Below are 16,108 nucleotides of genomic sequence, written 5' to 3'. Positions count from 1 at the left end.
TTTTCCTTATTTGAGTTAGGAGTCTATCCACTCATTTTTGCCACTAAAAATATATCAGTATTTTGTTGTTGTTGGCAATAGTATGGAGATCATTGATGTCTAAAAACACAAAGTAGCAGACAAGAGAATGGACTGCCTGCATGCTTTATTATATGAATAAAATCTATATATATGATTATAGAAAATGAAAAACAATACTTTTGAACATTTGGAACCAGTGTTTTTAGTTTACCTAATAAATGGTTTCAAATTTCTCTGCATTAAATTGAGAATAACAATTCGTATGTAATGACATTTTGTGAGGATTAAATTAGGAAATTCTTGTTGAATACCTAATGCATGGTACATTGTAAGGGTACAATAACATGATTATTACTATGGCTGGTATTAACAGTATGTATTCCTGATTCTGTACTCTTAAGCACTATAAATTTGTCTCATTATAAGTAGAATATCTTATGAACTATTTTTGCATTGGGGAGAAACAGTTATCTTTTTTTACTGCATTTCTTTTATGTAAATCCAGTTCTCTTCAAAAAGGATTACTGATGTCTTATGGTATAATATTAGTCTACAGAGAAGGATCTTGATATTGAAGTATGTGGGGCAGTAAATCCAAATTTTACATCGCATATCTTTTAGTTATCTTATGCTGTGTTACAAACCATTCCAAAAACAGTGGCTTAAAACAACAATTTTTAAATTATTTCTCAGAACTCTGTTGATTTACTGGTCTCAGCTGGATCTATGTGGCATTTTCTGCAGTTACTCATTCGTCTGCATAAAGTTGGTATCTAGTCTGGTATACAAAGTCAAGGAAGTTGTCGCCCTCACATCTGGGATCCTAGTATTTCTCGACAGAGTTATCTTGGTCTTCCTTACAATGTGGTAGTCTCTGAGTAGTTGGATTTCTTAAATAACATCTGATTTCCCAGAGGAAGACTAGAACCTGTAGAGCATTTGAAGATAGGGCCTAGAAGTATCTCAGTGTCACCTCTGTCACATTTTACTGACCACGACTCAGGGGACCAACCCAGAACCAAAGAGAATGGAAACAGACACAACTTCTTGATGTCGAGTGGCACACACATACAAAGAGGGAACAAACTAATGATGGCCTTCTTTGGTAACCAACTATCTCACTATCAGTCACCAATTAAACAGCACCTTCCCACAGATTATTCCTGACATTTAACAAATGGATTCTGGGCCCAGTTACCCACACAACGTAAATCCTCAATATATGCTTGCTGAATTTACTCCTTTTCACTCTGACACATATCTGTGCCTGACTAAAATGTGTTCTGTGCCAGCCTGAGCACAATGTTAGCAAAATCTGCCGCTTCCTCTTCCCACTCATAGACGAGACAAACACATAGACTGCTGTGATATAGTGATAGATGCCATCATAGGGAAAGGCCAGACATTGGTGGGGCACTGAGGGCAAACTCTTTGGGGTCTTAGATGGAGTCAAGGAGCTGCTCCAAAGAACCATCTGTGCTGAGTTTAGGATAGAAGGTGTTAAGACCCAAATTTAAATTAGTAGTAGCTGAGTCCTAAGTGGAAGGAGGAAAAGATTGCTTTTCCGGTGGTTTTCAAAGTGCAGGCCCAGATCAGCAGCGTCAGCGTCAGCGTCAGCAGGGAACTTGTTAGAAATGCAAATTCTCAGGCTCACCAGACCCACTGAATCAGAAACACTCTGGGTGGAGACCAGCATTCAGTTGAATACTGAAGTCTGAGAACCATTGCTTTATGCAGCAAGCATACTGTGTGAAAGCACAGTCTGGGAAAGTATGGTTTACTCTAAATTCCCTGACAGGGAAAATAAACTCATTAAAAATTACATCAGAGTGAGGACTTGTGTGGCATCACTCAGAACTCTTTGTGGAGATTGTCATAATTGTCAGTGCTATTGCTTTAAGTTCTGGGTGAGAATGAGTTATAAAAGGGTAAGTCCAAAATTATTAAATACGAGTCATTTTCCCATAAGGTCAAATGAAAACAGGGAGCTAATAGGTTTGTATGAACTTTGAAAATGATAAAACTCTGTACACCTACTGGAATTTTTCATTTTGATATTTGTGAAAAGTTGACATAAGTGGAGCCATTTTAAAATGGAGCCAGAGGGCCGGCTGAGTGGCGCATTGGTTAAGAACCGGCTTGGGACGCCAGAGGGCCCCGGTTTGGATCCCACATATGAGGGCCAGTGACACTGCCCTCTACAGCTAAGATGCTGAACAACAGCTCAACCTGGAGCTGGGCTGCTGTGAGTTGCCAGCGATGCGTAGGCTGCAGCCCCTGTGGCAGTGGGTTGCCATGGGCTACCATGTGTAGCCAGCAGCCAGCGTGAGCGGCCAGCAGCCGCCATGAGCAGCCATCCAGAAGCCGGTGACTGATCTGCCTCGCCCGGGAAGAGCGCAATGATGGTGCCAACTTGGGCCAGTGAAACAACGTCCTCCACAACTAGACTGAAGAACAAAAAGACAGAAACTTATCAGTTCCCCTTCCCCCAATTCCCCAATAAAAAAAATCTTAATAAATAAATAAATAAATAAATAAAATGGAGCCAGAGCAGCCATTCCAGAGGAAATGCTTGTACATCTTGCTCCTTGAAAATTTGCACTGTTTGAACTGGACAAAGTAACCTTTGAACTGTGCCAAAGCAACACTGTCTTACAAACAACTCTTTGTAAAGCTAACAAGAAAGCAGACATCCTGACCACAGGATGATGATTTTGGATTCTCTCTCTCTCTCTCTCTCTCTCTCTCTCTCTCTCTCTCTCTCTCTCTCTCTCTCTTTCTCTCTCTCTCTCTGAAGGTAAAACCAGTAACCAGCCATGTCGTGTATAGCTAAAGAGTAACTCAGTTTACTAGCAACAATAGAAATTCCTTTCTTTTTTCATGAAATTATTTCCCTTCTTTTCCTTATAAAAACCACTTGCCTTCACCCAGTAATCTGGACACTATTTGGGTTTTTGCCTGAATCTGTGCTACCAGAATTTTTAATCTTTTTGATTCCAAATAAAAGCTTGTTTCCTCTCATTCTGGCTTTTTAATTTTTAGGTTAACATATTAGTGTAAATTATTTGTAATTTAAAGCAATGCACTTTTTAATCTTATTTAGTAATAGGTTACATCATGAATTTCAAAGGCAGTGTCATTTATTACTTGCTTTATGTCTCCAGTTACTAGACTATTATTCTACTTTGTTGTGGGTAATGAAAAATGTTAGATAAATGGACTTTGAAAGGGTGGAATGGGGACTGGATTGGGAGTTATGACACCTTAGTGTAACCTAAAATTTGCAATAACTTATGCGAGCTTGGGTAAATCACTTAACCTCTCTGAATTTTAGCTTCCTTATCAAACAAGAGCTGATTTTAAAATATTTTAGTTGTATTTGTTTTAAAATTAAGTTATAAATATATTCTTTACAAGCAAAAAAATAAAACTCCCTGTCTGTTTCTTTCTTCCCACCTACTATTTAGAAAAGTAGGACATATATTATAAATTCAACCAGAAAAATACTATTTTAACTTTCAGATGAGATTGAAGTGGAATACTTTCTAAGGGTTATTTCAGAGAGAAGGGAAGATGAACAGACAGACTACAGCAGAAGATGGGGCTAACAGAGGGGGCAACTCTTTGATTAGGGGTTTAGAAGCAAGTTTGGAAAAAGCTAAAAGGTCAGGGAAGATGACTTTTTTGTTGTTGTTTTTAGGTTACTAAGATTTGCTAAAGCTTAAATGATTCATTCTGATTAAGATTTAGAATTAAAAAAAATCTCATGAGCATTGGATGGGAGCAGGTGATCAAGAGTAGGAGGCTCTCAGAACAGAATTGTCAAACTGATCAAAATTAGGGGGCACTCAAAACAGAATTATCAAACAAGCATAATGAAGACATAAGAAATTCATAGCATTGGGGGAACTCAAAGATGTAAAATAAGAATAAATACCCAATGATTAATGCAATGGCTAATTAATTGGTATATTAGATGTCATATAATTTTTCACAACTTAGCTCACTACAGAATTGTTGCAATTTTGATCCCTATAAATGTGATGGACTTTATATTTTATTATAGCATTACTTCTGTGTGATCTTTCTTTTTCAAAGTTTTCTAAATATATTTGGAAGATGTAAGGGAAACAGGACTAGAAGAATGAGGTATTTAAGAAAGAGGGCACTGAAAGCCCAGTGTGCCAAGTCTCCGTAAAGGGCCACATTTACCTCTTGTTGCCCCAGAATCCCTAGGAATAAAGCTGATGATGAAGAAGGCAAAGAGAGAGAAAGCAATCACAGTTCCTTTGAAAACTGCAAGATGGGTTTTCCACCCCTATTCCAAGCTTTCTTATCTGCTTGCAGCTATCTAATAGGGCTGGGGACCCTCCACCCCTACCTCCTCTCCCTCTAGCTAACCAAGAGAGTTTGGGGCAGGTATCACATTTTCCTAAAGCAGATTCCATCTGTGAAGTTTATAGGTGATGATAGTGGGAGTATCTTTATTGCCATAATGTGAATGAAGGATTCTCTAGGGAGACATCTAGGCCAACTCCAAATGCTGATTTTAGGCACATCTGTGTCACAGGAGTTGCAGGGCTGAGGGCTCTGAGGACTCCTGTGAATTCACAGCAGGAAGCTCAGGTTCCTAGGTCCTGACACACTTCTTGCCAGCACTCCTACCTAATTCCTAACTGGTTAAGAGCAGAGCACAAAGATTATTTTCCTAGGTGATCAGCCTTTTCTTGCAGCCAGAAAAAGAAGTATCAGTGGGAAAGGAACTAAGATGTTTCTAATTCCAACTCTATTCTTCCTTAGAAATTTCTCTTCTTATGCTTGTTCCCTTTCAGCCAGAGTCCTGGTTCTGTGCTTAAAGTGTTGAATGCTTGGGGAATGTCTATGTCCTTCTCTTGGTCTTTATTTCCACACTCTTTATGTTCAGCATGGGAATAAATACAAAAGCATTCTAATTCTATATTTCTCTGGAAATTAACAGCACAAGGGGTTGAAGAATGAGGGAAGTGGCTGAACAAAGATGTGGTTAGGGAGTGAGGTAGTTACAGCATTTGTATCCACCAGTCACAGGAGGAAGAGATGACATGATCACCATGGTTTACTTTAACAGATTTCTAAGGGAAGACCTATTTACAAAGGTGTGGGCAGGGCTAAGGGAACAGATAAGAAAAGGCAAATCGCTGAGGGACTAGTGGCAGTGGAAGTTATTAGAACTCTTGGTCTGAGGGAGGATGGGAAGGGTCTGTGTCGCCAGCATTTGCTGATAGCAGTAGCTGTGGCAGAGTAGCTGCCTCAGATAAACCAAGAGGGAGCATGAGGACAAACATCTTCCTCTTTTCTTCTTCTCTCTGCTTGTCTCCCACTGGGCCTTCTTATCTTCTAATTTGCTGCTGGTGAGTTCTGTTGGCTAAAGTCAATGAAAAGCTGGAGCTCAAGGGAGTTCAGAGGATGCAGTCTATAGGGATGGTCTCTTTGGGCACAGAGCTGGGCACAGAGATGTGGATCTGAGAGGCAATCAAAGCATCACCAGCACAGTAGGATGGCTTCTAGAAATCAACCCCAATGCACTTTTGCTCAAATAGAATAGAAATCAATTTCTTCCTCAGGTAATAGACCAGAATAGATTTTCCTGCTTGGCAGATGCCTCTACTCCACTCAGTGATTTGGAGATCCAGGACCTCTCCAGTTTACAACTCCAACTTCTCCTAAGGTGTCTCAGTGTTGGCAGTCTACCATCAGAAGAACAAAGAGTATGGAGGTGTGCCCGTGGAGGTTTCTTATGGGACATTTCTGGAATTGGCAAATATTGTTCCTACTCGCATTTCTCTGGGGACAATTTGGTTACGTTTTCACAGCAAACTACAAGGGATGTGATGCGATGGAGAGTAGTTTGTGACCCTTAAAAGGGAGAACAAAATTCTGTAAACAGCTAGTATGTGGGAAGGGATTCCATAGAATCCAGAATTCCCATTTCTTTAAATAAATTTTTCAACATCTTAGACCAGGAACTCTGAGAGTATGATGATGCTGAATTAAAACCACTGAACACCACACCCACCCCATCATAACAAAAAAATCCTAAACTGGCTCTTCAGACCCTGAACACATGTTAGCAAAATTCGTAGTGGTGACTATTTCACACTACACTCCAAATCAACACACACACTATATTTCTTTCATCACTGCTTCTGTCCATGTTAACTTCTTCCTCTCTTCTCACCTTTGTCTTGTGGATTTCCTCTCCACTGAGCTTCACAAGTTTACTTCACCCATGATCTATCTCAGCCTCAGGGACCCCAGCCACCACAATCCAGTGTCCCCTGGATTGACTTCAAGTCCCAGGACTGAAAACTAGTTGTAACCTCCTCAATACATGGTAAGAAAAAGAGCTGCAGATGTCAATATTTCTGCACAAAGACCTCACTCTGTTTCATTTATCAAGTGATTCGTCTCAGTAAAAATCCAACCTTAAGAGACCAAAAAGAATGGATATGATGACACATTAAACCTTGAAATCATGATGAATGTTTCTGACATGTTTTGTTTGTTTGTTTGTTTGTTCATTTAGTAACTCATTTGAATGAATCTCCATTTATTTTCAGCTTGATTCAAGAAGCATAGGTGTGAAAAACAGCAAAAGCCACTGTGGTCTGTGCTTGTGTGCCCGGCCATGTTTCTCTCAGTGTTGTCCCCTGTGGGCCCCTAACCATCACAGAAGCTGTGATATTGTGGGAAAATCATACATCTGAATACTCTGGACTGCCTGAAGTTAGGCTTTAGTGCATTATTTCTGTATACTTCAACCATATGATTTGAACTAGAGCAGAGCCTTGTCATTGAAGAGAAACATTCTACAATATTCTAAATTCCCCAAATTTGCCTACAATGTAGCATGTAATTGCAACTTTAGATGCAGTTAGTATAATTGGGAAGTGTAGCTAAACTCTATAGGCTTATTCTGAATTATTCTATAAATATAGAAACAAAGTAATTTATAAAGCTATTTTCTGGTTAAGAACCACCTCTTTCTCTTAATTGCCACTGCAAACATTGGCAGCTGGCTTTCTTTTCAGGGTCATTTTCTGCAAAGAAATAGTCTTTATACTTTTACCACAGTTTGTGCTTAAGCAATGAGGAAAAAAAAGCCTCACAGTCTCATTGAGGAGCTAACTCAGCAACTCTTGCTGCTAAGTCTACCAGCCCTGAGCAAAATTATTGCAAGGATCCATATTTTGGGGTATCTGTGTTTGAAGTGTGGATTTTCTAGACAGTCCTGCCCCTGTCTTTGCCTTGCTAACTCTGGAAGTCTGGGTAATGGTTAATATTTCCTGAGAAAACTTTTGTAGCCCCAGTGTAAGATAAGTGCCTCATATGGGTCCGTGCCATGTCCTGTGCTCGTCTATATCCTGCTTTACCACGTGTGCATGTCTAGTTATCAATCAGACTCCTGTGTTATTAGACTTTGAGCTCCTCATCTAGGCACTGTGACTAGAAGCACAAAGCTATCACATGCTTCCCTTGAGAATTGTGTGGAGATATTTTACCAACTCTCACAAGACCACCTATCAGAGCTGGGGTTTACCCCCAGACTGACTCCAAACCCAGGACTGTCTAGTGTCTTCTCAGACTAATATGAACCTGAATCTCGGCAGCCTCTACATAATACTTCTGCTTGTAGGAAGTCACTTCTCTCCGGGCTGTGTAAATTCAGCCTCAAGCAGTCATTGAGATCCTCTTGAAATATAAACAGGAAAAAGAGAGCCCATTGCCATCAAGTGGCTAGACCTAATACAAATCCTGTTTCATATTTAAGCAAAATAATTTCAATGTTATTTATTCTATTTTCTTTCTTCAGTATCTGCTGTCACCTCTTACTGCCCTAGCTGTGTTTCCGAATTCCATTCCAAAATTTGCACTTTTGTTAGTATTTTGTGCTGGTAAATGCTTGTCAAGCAGTGTGGAACTAGAAGGGGAGAGAACCTTGATTTGTAGTATTTGCCAATTCCAAGCTAAAACATTTGCCCAAGCATTTCAAGGGCAAAGACAAGATAGTGGAAAAGGAATCAAATTATGTGAAGAGGCAAAAAAAGATTACAGAAAAAGTGTAAATAACAACATCAGCTATGAGCATTTGAGTAGGTGATGAGATTAGAATAACTTGAGATGGCGTTAGTGGTGAGGTAGGGGTGCCATAGCCAAAGCAAGTAGGAGCGGATGCATAACTACACACAGTACCTCGATTTCTGTAGCCTAAATTCGTGCTGCCTTCTGTAGTGTCCCCGGCCCTTTTAGTTCATGTGCACGGGGAGCTGCTTCCAAGAAAGGCAAAACAATGATGATGGATGGGTACCCATGGTGTAAGATGACTAAATCTAGGGGACAGTTTACTTTCATTAAAAAAAAATACAAAACAACAACAAAAACAATAAAAGCTCTGTGCATTCTGCATTAGGGAGGAAAAAATCCTCATATAGTTTTCTAAAATTTGCTCTTCATAAAAGCTTCAGGATGGTTTTTTTCTCAAAAACAAGACAAAATAAAAACAGACAAAAAGATTAAAGCTTCACTGAGACTAAATACTTACCAGCAAACCACCAGAAGAAATGCAAGCAGCAATTTTGAAGGGAGCACCTTAAGGAAATTTGTGAATGTGAAACAACTAATTATTTTTTCCCTCTGGAAAAGCCATTTCTAATAGTACTGAAAAAAGTTAGCCAAATGTTATGTGTAAATGTCATATAGGCAGACTTCACTTTATTGCACTTCATAGATATTGCATTTTTACAAATTGAAAGTTAGACCTTCTACCAACAAAAACATCAGGACTGACTCTTTTAAGTCTCAGACGATGGTTAGCATTTCTTAGCAACAAAGCATTTTTTAATTAAGGTATGTGCATTGATTTTTAAGATATAATGCAATTGTACTCTTAATAGACTCCAGTGTAGTGTAAATATAACTTTTATATAGGGAGTCAGAAAAATTTCATGTGACTCTGTTTATTGTGGCATTCAATTTGTTGCAGTGATCTGGAACCAAAACTACAATATCTCTGAAGTATGCCTGTAAATAGCTTGAGATATTTCAAACTCTGTGACTTTAGAAGTTCATTGCTGCATGTGATGTGTTCCCATCTAACAGATACAGTGTAGTCAGGCTGTGAGAGGTGAGTGCTGGAGGTCAGCTATTCATGTGGGCAACCCAAAGATTGCCATGGGATGTTATGGCCTAAAATCCCACCATTTTATACATATATATATACATACATATATATATATATATATATGTATATATATATATATACACTATTATCAGCAAACACCCTAGCACATTGGTTCTCCATCTTGACTGCACATTTTAATTCACTTAGGGAGTTATTAAAAAACAAACTAACAAACAATATCTGGACAATATCTGGACACCTTCTTTGGGATTCTGATTAAATTGAGGAGTCTTAAGAGGCCTGGGGTAAAGCCTGAGCATGGGCAGTTTGTAAAATTCTGAAGGACGGGAACTGCTGAAGAGCAGAGCATCATGGAGAAAGTTTCTCTTGAGTTAACTTCTGAATAAATTTTTGCCTCTTTGGCACTGAAGCAAAGGAATGTTTATTTTGTGTCCACTTGGGGGACCCCCAGGCCACAAATCTCTGCTGACCTCCTTCTAGTGTGATAATTTCTCTTTCTAAATGCTCTGCATTCTCCATTTCAAAACCACAGGTAAGTGAGGCAAGGAATGTCAAATTGGCTTCATTTCACATGTCACCTGAAATATATTGGTAGTGATTGCCTAGAGAGTTGTGTTGCAAAACAGTCAGTCTGCATCTGACCCCAGCAGTAGAAGCTCCATGATCGATTAGTAATGTCTGCCATGGGTGCTAGGAATAAGGAATGGCAGGTGTTGCAATCTGTGAGTAACCCAATAAAAGCAGGGAACTATCTTCAGCTGACCTTGATTCATCTTTAAGCATATATCATACAGAGTGCCCTATTCTATTAACCTATTAGGATATATCAGTTTCACTTCTATAACTAACCAATATTTAAGAAGGCTTTTCAAACCTAGTCATAGAAAATAAGCACTTATTAAGTACCTATAAGATTTTGTTTTGTTTTGTTTTGTTTTTAATTTTATTGTCTGTGCCTTTCTTAAAACGCTATCAGTGTGGAAAACACAGGCCATAACTCCTGACGGTAAGAGGCTTATAGTCTCACTAGGGAGAGAAAGTATATATGCAAGCAACAATTTATGAGCACAGCATTATTCATTGTGACAGAATTATGCACTATTATAATAAAGATGATGAAGAGAGTAAATTGTTAATTATGTGGTTTGAGGAACAATCGTTAATTCTACAGTACACCAGATGCTACTCTGACCAAAAGGACGTTGGAGGCAAATGGGTTCGTCCACACACATTGAACGGCATTGGATTCTCTAACAAACTATCATAGCGCAACACAGCACAACCAACACAACAAACAATCAAACAACACAAGCAAGCACACAGGCATTCTATCTTCTCAGCAATGTGTAAGGAACAAGTGCCTGTGCATTTTACAGACCTGGCTGCGGGTCCTGGCTTTGCCATCTGACTGTGTGGCTTTCAGAGTCTCTGACCTCTGCAAATCCCTGTGCCCACCTGCGAGGCAGGGACACTGAAACCTCCCCTGGAGGACTGTTTTAAGATTTATGAAGATGTGTCTACAATATGTTGCTTAATAGTTTCTCATTACATGGTCAGACTAATACATTATTTCTTCATTTCCAAAATGACATTAATTTTAGGATGCATCCTTGAATTAATAGAAAGTTTTCAGAAGGAAATAAAACCCTTTATCATGATGTACCTCTCGTTGTAATTTGAGTGTGCCTTTTAGATATTGTACTTGTGAACGAAAAGTGCCTTTGAGATTACATGAAGCAGCACAGCACCGGGTCCAGCATGGGCAGTCAGAATAGGCAGAGGAATAACAGCTGATACTTCTCTGGACATTACCATGTGCCAGGCTCTGTCTTTAAACATTTAATCATTGCAGGAATTCCACCAGGCTGGTCTTATTAGCATCTACATTTTATAGACAAGGAAACTGAGGCACTACTATTACAATTAATTGGCTAAGACCTCATAGTTAGAGAGCTTGACAGAGCCCAAATCTCACCTAGGAAGCCTGGTGCAGAGGCCCATGCCCATAGCACCACACTGCACTTCCCAGAGCTGCCTACCATGTCAGGGAGGAATCCTGAGGGCTGACAGGGAGGGGGCATAAAAGCAGAACTGAGAAGGAAGCTGATGCGTTATTGAGAAAGATTGAACTGTGGGCCTAAAGAAGGGCATAGACGGTGGTTGGCTTTGAGGTTGGAAGGCCAGGGAGTCAGGAGAACAGGGGAAAGCAAGGCATAAGCCAGGTGATGCCCAGTGGTTCCAGGAGATCTCTGAATACCAGGCGCACGTGAAGGTTTTTAGTGTCTGATGCTTTCTGCCAAGAAGTGGATGGACATGCATATCCTGACATTTTCCTGCAAAAATGCAGACTTGAGTTTTGCTACTTGTTTTTCTTCCCAGGCTATGGATACTTCAAGTGCAAGAGAAGAGTTGGGGTATGTTATGGGGTGAACTCTGTCCCCCTAAAGCTCATATGTTAAAGTCCTAAACCCCCAGTAACTCAGAATATGAGCTTATGTAGAGACAGGATTTTTACAGAGGTAATCAAGTTAAAATGAAATAAAGATGGGGCCTAATCCAATATAACTAGTGTCCTTATTAAAAGGGAAATTTGAACACATGCACATGTACAGGGAGAACTCCATGTAAACATGAAGACAGCCATCTACAAGTCAAGGACAGAGACATGGAACATATCCTTCCCTTACAGCCTCAGAAGGAACCAACCCTGATGACACTTTCACATAAGACTTCCAGCTTCCAGAACTGTGATACAATAAATTATTGGTGTTTAAGTAACCCAGTTTGTGGTATTTTATTACTATAGCCCCAGCAAACTAATACAGTGCATGTTATGAACACCGAGTTATCAATAGGCTTTTTGTATCATTCTTCATATTTGAAGGAGTGATGTGTCTCCAAGATTCTAAGTATTTCATATATGACCACTTGGGAGAAATAAAGCACATTTCAAAAACATTTTTGTCATATTCTTATATTTTCTCTATGGTAATTCTAAAAGGCCACTTGTCTTTTCACATTCATATACATACTCCTGGCACCAAGAACTAGAGGTACGACTGTGGGCATTCATATTGGCAAAGGAACATTGGGAAGACTCATTCATTCATCATTCATTCAACAAATATGCATGTGCATTGTGCACTGTGAACTGTACTAGTGCTGAGATTACAAAGATCAATAACATTGTCAGGATGGACTTCTATGGAAGCCAAAACATGTAAATGAGCAGTCAATGTACTTTAGTTATGGCAATGATATAGTTAGATAACACGGGGATATGGGAATGCCAGAAAGGTACAACTAACCTACAAGTAGACTGGTAGTGGGCAGGGGTGGGGCAGTTACAGAGAGCTTCCCAGAAGAACTGATGCCTGAGAGAAGTACTAAGGTATGCACCTCAGAATTTAATTTGACAGCTATTCACCCACATCCTTTCCTTCTTGCTTTCTGTCCTTTTAGTAAACCTGTGGTTCTCACACCTGAGCATGCATCAGCATCATCTAGAAGACTTGTTAAAGCAGATTCTTGGGCCTTGATTAGCATTTCTGATTTAGCACATTTGGAGAGAGCCTGGGAATCTGCATTTCTAGCAAGTTCCCAAACAGTGCTGATGTTGTGGGTCCAGAAGCCACACACTGAGACTCACTTAATAAACATTTATGAGCATCAACTGGAAGCAGGTATTGATCCTTATTAGATCTCAGGGATGCAGCCCTGAATAAAACATAGTCCCACTTTCATGAAAATAAAAGAAATCAAATCAATCAATTACTTTATAATGCAATTGCACTCTTGAATCTCTATTTCTTCATGGAAAAATAAAATATAAGGTGCATACTGAAGGCTGTTTCTTTAGCAGCATAGTCCCTGCTAATAGAGGAAGGGTTTTTCCAAAATGCTGAATGCCCCACGTCTACTCTCTTTCCCTCTATTTAACACTTGAATTGGGGTCTTGTAAAGCACGGTCTGGCGAAGTGGGGTCTGCTGAAGTGGGGTCTGGTCTGCCAAGGTAAGAATTTGTAGATGTGGATGTTTGGACTGACAGGACTTGCTAACACACACATGCTGTAACTCTCCTTTCTCCCCACTTCCTTTTCTTGGAGGGTAACATTCTGAGTCAGCAGCATTGGGCTGCCTCTTTGATGCCTATGAAGGATCAAAGCATGATCTAATGTGCTTTGTTGAAGGCTGTCATGACTGGTTAGTCATATGTTTATTCTCTCTGATGCATGTTGAAAGGACATAAGAGCCAGCTGGGAACAGCAGTGAACTTTGTCTAGTAGGAAGAAACCAAGCCAATGAAGGTACAAAAGCAATGCTCTGACAGGCAGGTGTTCTTTGATTTTCTCTAGTTTATAAGCTTGGGTGGCAAATACTTGTAATTGTGCTGATTGTATCTTGAAATGGTATTGGGGGCCAGCTGTGCAAGAATGTATACACTTGGGGCCAGTCGAGTGGCTCATTGGTTAAGAGCTTGCCCAAGAGTGCAAGCTCTGAGCAACATGGTCACCAGTTCAATTCCCACATGGGCCAGTGACTTTGCACCCCGAGCTGAGCTGCCACTGAGCTGCCAACAGGTGGCAGGATGGCTCAGCTGGTGAGAGCACAGGCTCCTAACAACAAGGCTGCCTGTTCAAATGGTGGGCTACGTCCACTCGCAACTAAAGACTGAACTTGGCACCTTGAGCTGAACTGCCTCCCAGGTGGCTCAAGGGATAGAGCACACACTCTTAACAACAAGGCTGCCAGTTTGACTGCTGAATGGGATGGTGGCTATGCCCACCTGCAACTAATGGAATACAGCATCTTGAGCTGAATGGTGTGACTGGACTTGGAGCTGAGTTTGCTGTGCCCTCCACAACTAAGATTGAAGGACAACAACTTTGCTGTTCCCCTCCCCCAATTCTCCAATAAAATCTTTTTAAAAAATTAAAAAATTAAAAAAAAAAAAGAATGGGGCTGGCCGAGTGGCACGTTGGTTAAGAACTGGCTTGGCATGCCAGAGGGCCCCGGTTCGGATCCCACATATGAGAGCCAGTGACACTGCCCTCTACAGCTAAGATGCTGAACAACAGCTCAACCTGGAGCTGGGCTGCTGTGGGTTGCCGGTGACGGCGTAGGCTGCAGTCCCCTGCTGTGGTGGGCTGCCATAAGCTACCATGTGTAGCCGGCAGCCAGCGTGAGCGGCAAGCAGCCACTGTGAGCTGCCGTCCAGAAGCCAGTGACTGATCTGCCTCGCCCAGGGAAGAGCGCAATGATCGTGCCAGCTTGGGCCAGTGAAGCAACATCCTCCACATCTAGACTGAAGAACAAAACAACAACTTGTCTGTTCCCCTTCCCCCGATTCCCCAGTGCTATTCCCCTCACCCCAATTCCCCAATAAAAATCTTAAAAAAAAAAAGAACTTGACCAAAAGAAAACTCAATAACAACTAAACAAAAGTTTCTCTTTTTTTTGAAAGCCAAACTCTTGGCTTTAGAAGTAAAAAGGGCTCCATGAAATGCTCCCCCTTGAGCACTATTTGCCAATACCCCATGAGATGGTCTGCCATTGTCTGTCTTCAGGAAATCAGCCTGATTTTTAGGAGACTAGCAAGGAGATTGTAAGCAGGAGTTCAAAATCTAGGTGACTTTTCACATCTCTAGTGATTAGAGGACTGTTTTTGTAATCCATAAGAATTTATTGAAAATCTCTTGTGGGTATTTAAAATGTTCAGTGCTGTGGGAATAAAGGAAAACAACAGCTTTCTCCAAGTCCCATACCCTGATACATTTGAGAGGTATTCTATTGTTAAAAGAACAAAGCCATGTTATCTGCATGGCCAGTTTGAATTAAAGTGGTAATTGACATTTTTAAAAACAAAATCTTTATTGAACTTTCAAGAAAACAGATTTACTCAAAAGTACATGCACAAGAAAGTATCTAAATTAGTACTGTTAATATTTTTACTCTACTGCTACAATTGTTCCTTATTATTCCATTTTAGATTCAATTCATTCACTTCTGAAAATATTTGCAGAGCATTGAAAATGCTTGATATGTAGGGACTATGAAGAAGAATGCCTGGATACTTAAGTTTGAGATGTGTACAGTCCTGTTTCCCATCTTAATGATCTAATTTCCATTATTACCATCCACAAAGGGTTTTTATGCGAAGAGTTCTACTTTTGGTCAGAACTTCTCTAACATACTAAACACCTCATTTGCACAAGCCTTTTCATCCTTCCCATTAGTTTCCATTTAACCTGAATGTCTGCTTTTGCTGTCTCAAGGGCCCTCTGGCTCAAAGCTGAATTCCTTGGATTTAGAGATCCACTTAGATTACTTGCACGCTATTAGTTGTCTGGAATTCCTGTGAGATAGTTTTAAAACATTTGATAATTTTTGAGCATGTAGAAAAATTTGTGTGTGTGTGTGTTGTGTGTAAACATAAGCAGCATCAAAAAGATAAATGATATACTGGGTGAAAATGTTTTGGATTTATATCAAATATGAAAAACTAGCTCTTAAATATATAAAGAACTGTTAAAATAACAATAACCTTATAAATATATTAAGAAAAATAAAAAAGTTCAATAACCCCATAGAAAAAATGGGGGGAAAGCTTGGACAATTTACAACAAAATATGTACAAATACTTTAAAAATGAAAGTGTTCAACTTTAGTGATACCTACACATGCAAATTACAGCCCCATGAGATGCCATCTTTTACAATAAGATGGAAAATATTCAAAGCCTTGACAACACACTCCAGGATTTAGTGTAGAAATCATCATTATCCTACACTGGTGATGAGGCTGCAAGATAAAAGCATCCTAAGGGAGAGGGTTTGGTAGTATCTATAAAACTACAAATGCACTCATCCTTTGGCCAAGGACTGGCGTTTCTAGGAATTTACTTTG

The sequence above is a fragment of the Hipposideros armiger genome, unplaced genomic scaffold (genome assembly GCF_001890085.2).
Source record: "Hipposideros armiger isolate ML-2016 unplaced genomic scaffold, ASM189008v1 scaffold_763, whole genome shotgun sequence".
NCBI classification, from domain to species: domain Eukaryota; kingdom Metazoa; phylum Chordata; class Mammalia; order Chiroptera; family Hipposideridae; genus Hipposideros; species Hipposideros armiger.
The sequence above is the reverse complement of the archived record's forward strand: the minus strand, read 5'-3'. Positions refer to the sequence as shown.